Source organism: Mandrillus leucophaeus, unplaced genomic scaffold (genome assembly GCF_000951045.1).
Source record: "Mandrillus leucophaeus isolate KB7577 unplaced genomic scaffold, Mleu.le_1.0 Scaffold298, whole genome shotgun sequence".
In the NCBI taxonomy this organism is placed as follows: domain Eukaryota; kingdom Metazoa; phylum Chordata; class Mammalia; order Primates; family Cercopithecidae; genus Mandrillus; species Mandrillus leucophaeus.
In genome coordinates, this window is record NW_012103120.1 from 157156 (window position 1) to 166852 (window position 9697).

Genomic DNA, 9697 nt, shown 5'->3' on the forward strand with positions numbered 1-9697 from the left:
CAACTTAATCAAAATGACCTGCCTATTATTTATTTCTCTGCTAGAAGTAAATTGAATATGACTAAAGAAAGAAAATATCATCAAGATTCTCTGTAATGTCACGTAGGAAAATTAAACAATATTGTCGATTCAATAATTACAAGATTTAACAGTAAAAAGACCAAAGGAAACAAAACCATGGGGCGGGGAAGGGGGAAAGAACGTAGAAGAGATCTGTAAGGAATCAAGATATTGGAGTTATCACACAGGCACTTAATAAAACTATGATAAAATATGTCATAGAAAAGAGAAGAAAGAAATATTTTCCAGGGAACTACAGACTACTAAAGAACAAATCAAATGAAAATTTGAACAATGAAATATATAAAAAATTTAATAATATTTAAAAGATTCTTCAAAGCAGATTAGATGGATCAAAAGAGAATAGAGAAGCAAAAGTTCAGTCAGTAATAAAATATTCAGATGAAGTGAAGCAAGAAAAAATATGGTAAACAAAACTGAAAGAAATATATGATACATACAAAGCATGAATATTCCACAACTATTCCAGATCCTAGAAGTGGAATAAGAGAGAAGTTGACAGAATTAATATTTAATAAACCTTGAAAGACACTGGCAAAATATGGCAATTTATACATGTAATACAATCTATAAACTCTAAGCAGGGCACCTCTGAAGACATCAAATGTAGACGTCCAGGATGTATCACCTGTCAACCACAGACAAAAGCAAAAATTGTATAAGGCAGCCAGACAAAAAAACTGTCATATGACCTTCAAAGAATAAAAATAAAACTAATGACAGATTATTCAACATAAACAATGATAGAAGACACTGGAATACAACTTTAAGGCACTTAAATGGAGACACTTTGTGTCTTTCCACAAAGACTAACTGAGATAATATATAAGCAGAAAATCTGATTGTATTAAATATTAATGGGAGTTTTTTTCAGTCAATATAATGAGGCTTGCAGGAAATGCAGGAATGCAGTAAATAATAAAGACAAACATAAAGGGTAAAAATGACATTTTCTCAATATAAGTATTACCTGTTTAATGCAATAACAATATAATGTCTTTTCCGTTTAAAATACACATGTAATTAAAATATATACTGACAATAACAATGCAGAATTTGTGTAAATAGAGTTAACATTGTATAATATTTTAGCATTGTTTGAGATGTGTTAAAATTATCAATTTAAAGGAATTATAATAAGTTAAAGATTGTACAATGAAATATCTACAGCAACCACCAAAGGAATAATAAAAGATTGTAAAACGAAGAAGCTAAAGTGAGCATAAAAATAAGGATAACAACAATAATAATAGTAACTTAATTAATTTAAAATAATGAAAGAATAGAAAATATGGGATATAAAAAACAAATGGGATGGTGAACTTAATGCCAAATATATATCCGTATATACCTGTTATCATATTAAATGTTAACAGATTAAATACTTCAATTAAAAGGCAAAGTTGATCAGAGTGCAATAAAACATTCATACACATACATATCGCAATTGACATAATTAAACCCAGGAATTTAATGTTAGTTTAACATTTGAAAACCCTTCAATATAATTCACCTCATTAACAGAGTAAAACAGAAAAACCATATGATTTCAAAAGAGGCAGAAAAAGCAACTTATGATAAATATGTGCATTTATGACAGCATAATCTTTCATTTCTGGCCATCTTCATAGTAAGCAAAATAAGATTGTCAAATATGTTCACAGGAATCATAAATCTTATCCAGTACCAAACTCCTGAAATTACAAACAGGATCAAATAAAGCAGGAAGAAGTTTGGGACAGCCAGGAAAGTAACTGAAGTCCTTTTTTCACTCTGACACAAGTATTGTTTTGCCCAGAGTATATGAAGTTTCCAAGTAATATTAACGGGGCCTCCTCAAAGCAGGGATCATTTAGATTATGAAACATATCTATTTTTTTAATCTCAGAGGTTTGGCCCTTATATTCTCTAGGGAACCATGAATCAAAAATTAAAAATAATTACATTAATTCACCATAAAATTATATGAAACCTGTGAAGTCCTGGTAAACATATTACAACGGGACTATCTTGTGTCATCCATCCTCCTGAGTATTGAGAGAGAAAGGAATGACAGAATAGCTTCCCTGAATAGTTTTTCCCAAGGTGGCTACCTACAAAATTTGGTAACAAACTTGCAACATAAAAATGACATACTAAAACTTTTCCCTGAGATATAAATGAGATAGGAAGTGTCACTATTGCTATTTCTATTAAAAGTTATACTAGATGTTTCAGCCATTGCATTATGGCAAAATATTAAGAAGATCAAAAAAAATTAAATAAACTTGTCATTCTTTGTAGAAAACATGATTACATACCTAAATAAACCTAAAAATAGCTACAGAGAGAGTGTATAGATCAATAAGTAACTTTTGCAGGATTTATGAATACAAAATTGATATTAAAAATCCAAAAGTATTATCTATACTGCAACAAATAGAAAATGATATTTTAAAATGTCATTTATGATATCATAAAAAATAAGTCAGGAATAAATTGGATAACAGGTATAAAATTACAAATCATATTGAAATAAAATTTAAACGACCATGTAAGTGGAGGAATATATTCATGAATTATGCAACAAATAGTTCATGAATAGTAATACCCAATATTATAATGATGCAAAATCTCCCACAATTGAAATATGTTAAACAATTTTGATCAAATTCCTGTAGGTTATATATAATTTGCTCATGTTCAAATGTTGTTTTAAAAATTCATATACAAATTCAAGGGGCCAAGATGATTCTCTTGAAGAAGTAGTGCAAAATAAGAATGTTTATATATTCAGATCAAATCTGCATGGTGCAAATATAAGTAAATATACCAGTAGAACTGAATGAAAAGCACAGAAATAAACCCACACTTAAAAGATGAGTTGCCTTATGACAAAGTTGCCACTACAATGTAGTGAAGGAATGCTGTCTATATTGTAATATTTCAATTAAAGTTTACAAGAAAATTCATAATATACTAGTTGAGTTTTATGCATTAAATATTCATAAAAGTTGAAATCTATTAACTCATTTTTATTCATAGTATTTAAAATATTAAACTGAGTTTTGGGGTCAATTTTAACAGTCTTCTGAGAATCTATTAATATCAAAGTTCCTATCTAATTCAAAAGGAATGAGGACCTTAAAAAAGAGAAGATTTCTTCTTGATCAATACAATCACTTTCTTCACTGAAGAAAAGTGGCTCTAAGCTATACTGTAAACTGTTTATCACAGAATGAGCATCACAAATGGTATTCTGGGCTAAATTATCAAAATCTCATTTGACCTTTCCATCTATTTCAAATTTAAATGGGAGGTGTTTTTTTTTGTTTGTTTAATTTAATATACCTGACACTTAAGAAAGAAAAACAAAATATAATATTGGGATGATCTGAACAAAAAGGAAGTAACATCAACTACTGATTTCTCCACTCTCTAATACCTGAGCCCAGAAGAGGATATTGCCTTATAATCTCTGTGATGCTAGGTGCCATATTAAAGATCTGGATTCACTTAAGTTCTCATGAATATCAGGTGAACATGGTTGATATCAATTCAATAGAGTAGCCCTAGTCTACATCTAGGCTATCATTTTCCTTCAATTTTTCAGAGGAGCAACATGAGCTTTAGTGTGATCCTGTCTTCTCAACTCTATCTTATAACAAAGAGAAGGGTTATATCTTAGTGTCTTATATTTTTTCCCTGGACAGTGTTAAAGAAGCAGCAGTTTAATTACTATGGAGCAATTACTTCATCATACTTTGAATTGTAAGTTAGTAAATAAAAACATTCTTCTATCCAGTTTTCTGTTACTTTTACAGAGTTATCTCTGTTTCATGTTAACCAAAACACACTTAATATTTAATTTAATATGAGAGATAATAAACAGAACTCCTAAAAATCTCTGTGGAACATCTAATTTGATAAAAGTTTATGCACATCATCAACTCACTGATAGCTCAATTTATGAAGTTTTAAATCAGGACATGGCTGAAGCAGTCAAAGAAAAAAAGGTGTATGAGTAGGGTAGGTGCAATTACAGTCATATGCAAAGACACTTATCTGACTAACCAGCAAAGGATTTATTCTATTAATTAATTAAATACATAGATGGAGCATCAGTTAAAATGTAGCCTGAAGCTACTGAGGGCAGTGATTGTAACTGGGAACAATGATAATAACTGGAGTTTAAAAACCACAAGTGCCCAGCTATACCTTTTTTGATGCTGTGACCTTATAAAATTTAGAAATTGAAACAAAGAATAACTTCCTTCTAGAATGCATTTCTAGTCCGTTTAAATAGACAAACCCTCATTCCATTTAGATGACAGTTACTGATGGTATACCATGCATTCTCAGAGAGATTTAAAGTATAATAATATTAATTTCTATAAATGGAGAAATTCTTCAGTCTATGATAATGAAGGCTAGCCTATTAATTCGATTTATCAAGATGAACTTAGGACTTGGCATTTTAAGACACTTAAATTTTTAAATTTCTAAATGATCATTCTTTCCGTGGTGGTTGTGAGCTTTTCCTATAGAGGTCAGTAGACCTGTATGTACCACTGTACAATTAGAATTTCGTTTAATGATTTGTTTTTACAGTGCAATGAAATGGCTCCAGAATATTATCTATTAAAGTGTAATAGGAGCCCGCCTCTCCTTCATTTCCTGCTTCCACATGGAAGAATAACACTCCTAGCACCCTGCAGCATTCATTCTTCTCCTGGGGAGAAAAAGTGAATTATCTATTTGGTCTATTCTCTTTTATCTCAGTGTTTTCCTCTGACTTTCACTCTTTGCTCATTTTGTTTCAGGAGAGCATCCTTTGTCTCTGCTCTTCCAGCCTATTTTTTCTTTGCAGAAGAGAGTCTATCCTTGAAATGGGGTGGAGATTCTAACCTCTAATGGGTCCCTGCAATTTGTCAGTGTTGCCTGTGCCTGGATGGCTGATTGCATTTAAATCTGGAGTTTAGTATCAGAAAGCCCATTTAGCTGTGCATCTAATGTATGTCCTTCTATGTAGCTTTTGTCAGTAACAATGCTAACTTTTAGAATTCTGTCTGTCTGATGCCTATGTTTATCTCAAATACTTTTTGTTGTTGTTGTTTGTTTGTTTGTTTTTGAGACGGAGTTTTGCTCTGTTACCCAGACTGGAGTGCAGTGGTGCAATCATAGCTCACTGCAACCTCAAACTCCTGAATTCAAGCACTCCTTCTGCCTCAGCCTCCCATGTAGGTTGGACTATAGGCTTGTGCCACCATAACTGGCTTATTTATTTTATTTATTTATTTTTTATTTTTTAGAGATGGCATCTCACTCTGTTGTCCAGGCTGGTCTCAGACTCCTGGCCTCAAACAATCCTCCCACCTTGGTCTCCCAAAGCACTAGTATGACAGGCATGAGCTACTATGCCCAGCTCTCAATTACTTTGAATCTAAGGATGCCACTTGTTGGACCCCTATACCTGATGATTATTCTTAGAATTTTCCGTCGGTTAGCAAATGAACTCTTTGTAATGAAGGGATCAAAAGAATAATAGAATTTACAAAAGTTTAACTCCCTGTTATTCTGCATTTGTCAGTATCAGAGCTTGCCCCAAATCAAGTCTTCTCTTTCAATTCAATAGAGTTTAGAATAACCTTAATGTAGTTCTCGATTGTTTTTCTTTTCCAAATACAGTGCATTATCATTATACATGGAAGATTTTTCTGTAAAGTCATCAAGGACACTGAATGAGTGAATAATGAACAGTTGTTCCTAGAGGAAAGTCAGGGTTACGTTCCTGTGAGCCTCTTGTTGCAACATTTTTCTCAACTCATCAATACATAAGTGTGTTTTGTGTGTGTTTCTGTTTAAAGATATCTTATTTAATATATATTATTGATGTATTAACAACCTCAGATTCAACAGCACTGTAAGTCATGCCTGAATGGATCTTATCTAACATGCCTTCTCCATAAGGCACATCACAATCTTTCATTTATAACACACTAAACAGCAGTTCAGGATCGTTTTAAATAGCACAATACCAACAAAATACACACAAAAAATTGTAAAAATTGTGGCAGTAAATAGATTATAGTATGAAAGCTAAAATAAGAAGGCAGAGTGTCTTGTTCATACCTCTCTGGAAACACCAGGCAATTTAATTTTTTGGCCACTCTGTTTATGTCCATGAATGACTGTGAACATGCCCCATAGACTGATTTTTTTTGTTGTTGTTATAAGTACATTTTAATGAGTGGATGAATTCACAAATGTGGGATCTGCAAATAACGAGGCCCAACTGTTAGAACGTTTTATGATATATTGTCTACTTTCTGAGAGTTCTTTTCTCTGCCTCTAAAATATTATAGTAGAATAGCAAACATACATTTTGAAAGTGCTAAATATATTAGCTCAATGTAGAGTCAGTCAAGTGAGGTTTTTACAACATTTTCTATTCCTAACTTTATCTCTGGAGAAATATACAACTAGAGAAGACAAAACTAACTTTCTGCATGGAAGTAAAATCTCAACATGGTGGCAATACTTTAAAGGATTCTGTGAAATATTTGATCTGGCAGATTTTTTTATTTCACCACATATTTGTTGAATGATGAAAATGAAAGAATTTTCATGACAGCGATTTTCTCTAGTGACCATCCAGTTTTTACTATCTCCTATGAAGTAGAAGCCAGTTATGCTGTAGTTGAATTACTTTATCATTTTCCACAAGGTAATAGTTACTTTCTATACTTTATCATAATTCCTTATATTAAACATTTCAATCAACCTTGTGTATGACAAGAGGTAAAACAAACATAACAACTCCGAACCAGTCACTGCTACAAATCAAATAAGAGCACATTACTTATTATTTTCATTACTGGTTCAGAAAGCATTTTTGCTTATGTTTGTTCACTCGCCAATACAAGTCTTCATTATTGCCAACAAATGTTCATGTTTGTAATTCATTGGACCTCATATTAGAATATTAGACTAAAATCTTACCTACTTCCTGGGACTTATGGCACCACCTCAGCTACTTGTTTCAAGTGGCCAACTAACTCCTCTGTGCCCCAAAGTGTTCACTATCTGGAGCTGACCAGTCATTCTCCTAAGAGTGTTTGGATGTCCTTGCTCAGAGACTCTATCACCTTTCACTTTCGGATTTGGATGAAACAACACACTATACAGCATGAGGACTGATGTCTGGGACAGGAGCTGAAAGGGCCCAATACTGCTGCATGAAAGTGTAAGGAAGTTACTTCTCAATGATGCAAACTTCAAACATGAAACAGAAGAATGACGGGATCAGAGAGACACACTGCATTTCTTCTCTCTCTGTCATGTAATGACTCTGAGGACAAATGGATATCTCTGCCGAATGACCTGCTATACCGTTCTTCATGGCTTATCGTAAAGCAATGGCCAGGGTGGTGACATGTACCTGCACATTGTTTCACATCTTCCAGTACCTCACTTCTCCTTTTCCACATTCTTTCTGACCTGGGTTTACATCATGCAAGGAAAGCATTAGTGCGTTCTTTCTCGCTTCCAGCTCTGTTTTCTAGAGAATCCAAACTAATATGGTTCTTAAGTTTAACACTTCATCTTTTTCTTGCTAAGATCTAGGACAAATAAGAGTTTATAATTTTTTTTTCTATTACCTATTTCTCTTAAAAATAGAAAATCAAGTTATTTTGTCAGTATAGGAGGCTTCTAATATTAAGAAGGAAAAAATATCCATGGACTTGAATGTGTGGTTTATATACAACATAATACTAACTTCAGTTTGTAGACTTTCTGCCTGAGAATAGAAAGGAGGAGGTGGACAGTTAATTTAGCTTGAAATGCACCTAGAACATTTGCAGAGTAAGGGCCTTTCATAGGAATATTAGCGTGCATTATATTCCATTCATGTATTATTCAGCACAGCTAATACATAAAATCCAACTCAGGTGACAACAAGTGATAGTCACGCACACTTCCACCTTCTCTTCAGTATCATCCTGTGAAATGCTTTTCTCTGAGCTCTGCTCAAAGAAGCAGAACAGCAGGGGCCTCCACTTCACACATGCTCCCAGAGAGAAATCATGCTACACATTTTTCATTTAGAAATAAAAAATTTGGAATAAATCCATGGAAGTGAAAATACATTAGATAATTGCTGCTAAATGTCTGGCATTTTAATTTGAGGATTTGCAGTAGCACACTGCTCTTAAAATGGCAGTACATTTGACAGAGTTTTGTCTAGATTTTTATGGATATCAGCACTTAGAATTGTCACCACTGCTATTTTCCCAGCCATGTAATTATTCATCAGCTCTGCATATTGTTGTATACCATGATGACCCCTTTCCAAAGTGCCTCGAGGTTCATTATGAATTTTAAGATGAATATTTAGCAGCAATTTACAGCTGTTTTGTAACTAGTTTATACGAGGATGGGATAATTAGTAGCAGATTTGCAGGTTCTACCTGAACAGGAATCAATTTTTGGATTTAAACATTTTCTATATTTACATCTTTCTGTCCCTTTCTCCTTTGAAAACTTCAGAAGTATGTGTGACTGTATTCTAGTGTGTCATCAAACCTGGCCACTATTGCTTCTGCCGTACGTTACATACTCCAGTGGTCTCTTTCCATTGCTCCTGGAACTCTCTCACTCTTCATTAGGTACCAGTTTCTTACCACATATCATATTATTGCCCTGTCTCTCTAAGAGATAATTTTTGTTTTAGGAATTACTAAAAAATATCTTTTTATTTTTTCCACATTCTTTAAGAACTATTTCCAATTTGGCCTAAACGTACATAATGTCTTTTCCAATTTCCAAAGCAACTCTTTTTTTGATAATTTTTTTACTATATTTGAAGTTCCGGGATACATGTGCAGAATGTGCAGGCGTGTTACATAGTTATGCATGTGCTATGGTGGTTTCCTGCATCCAACAACCCACCATCGAGGTTTTAAGCCCCGCATGCCTTAGGTATTTGTCCTAATGCTTTCCTTCCCCTTGTCCCCCACACCCAAACAGACCCCAACGTGTGATGTTCCCCTCCCTGTGTCCATGTGTTCTCCTTGTTCAGCTCTCACTTATGAGTGAGAATATGTGGTGTTTGGTTTTCTGTTCCCGTGTTAGTTTGCTGTGAATGATGGTTTCCAGCTTCAACCATGTCCTTGCAAAGGACATGAACTCATTCTTTTTAATGGCTGCATAGTATTCCATGGTGTATATGTGCCACATTTTCTTCAGTGGCACATGAAGTCTATCACTGATGGGCATTTGGGTTGGTTCTGAGTGTTTGCTATTCCAAGTAGTGCTGCAATAAGCATATGTGTGCATGTGTCTTTATAGTAGAATCATTTATAATCCTTTGGGTATGTACCCATTAATGAAATTGCTGGGTCAAATGTATTTCTTTTTTTTTTCATTAAAATTGTTTTATTTTATGTGAACATGTTTATTTGGGAACACAACGAAGCTGATGAGAAACAGCTGAATGAACATGTGGTTTTTAAAATGTTACATAACGAAAGAGAAGGAAATGGGAACAAAAATTAAATAGGATAATGCATGTGACAGAGAAGTCTAGGTCCCCCAGATACTTAACAACAAAAACATCTATAAATGTTGACACTCA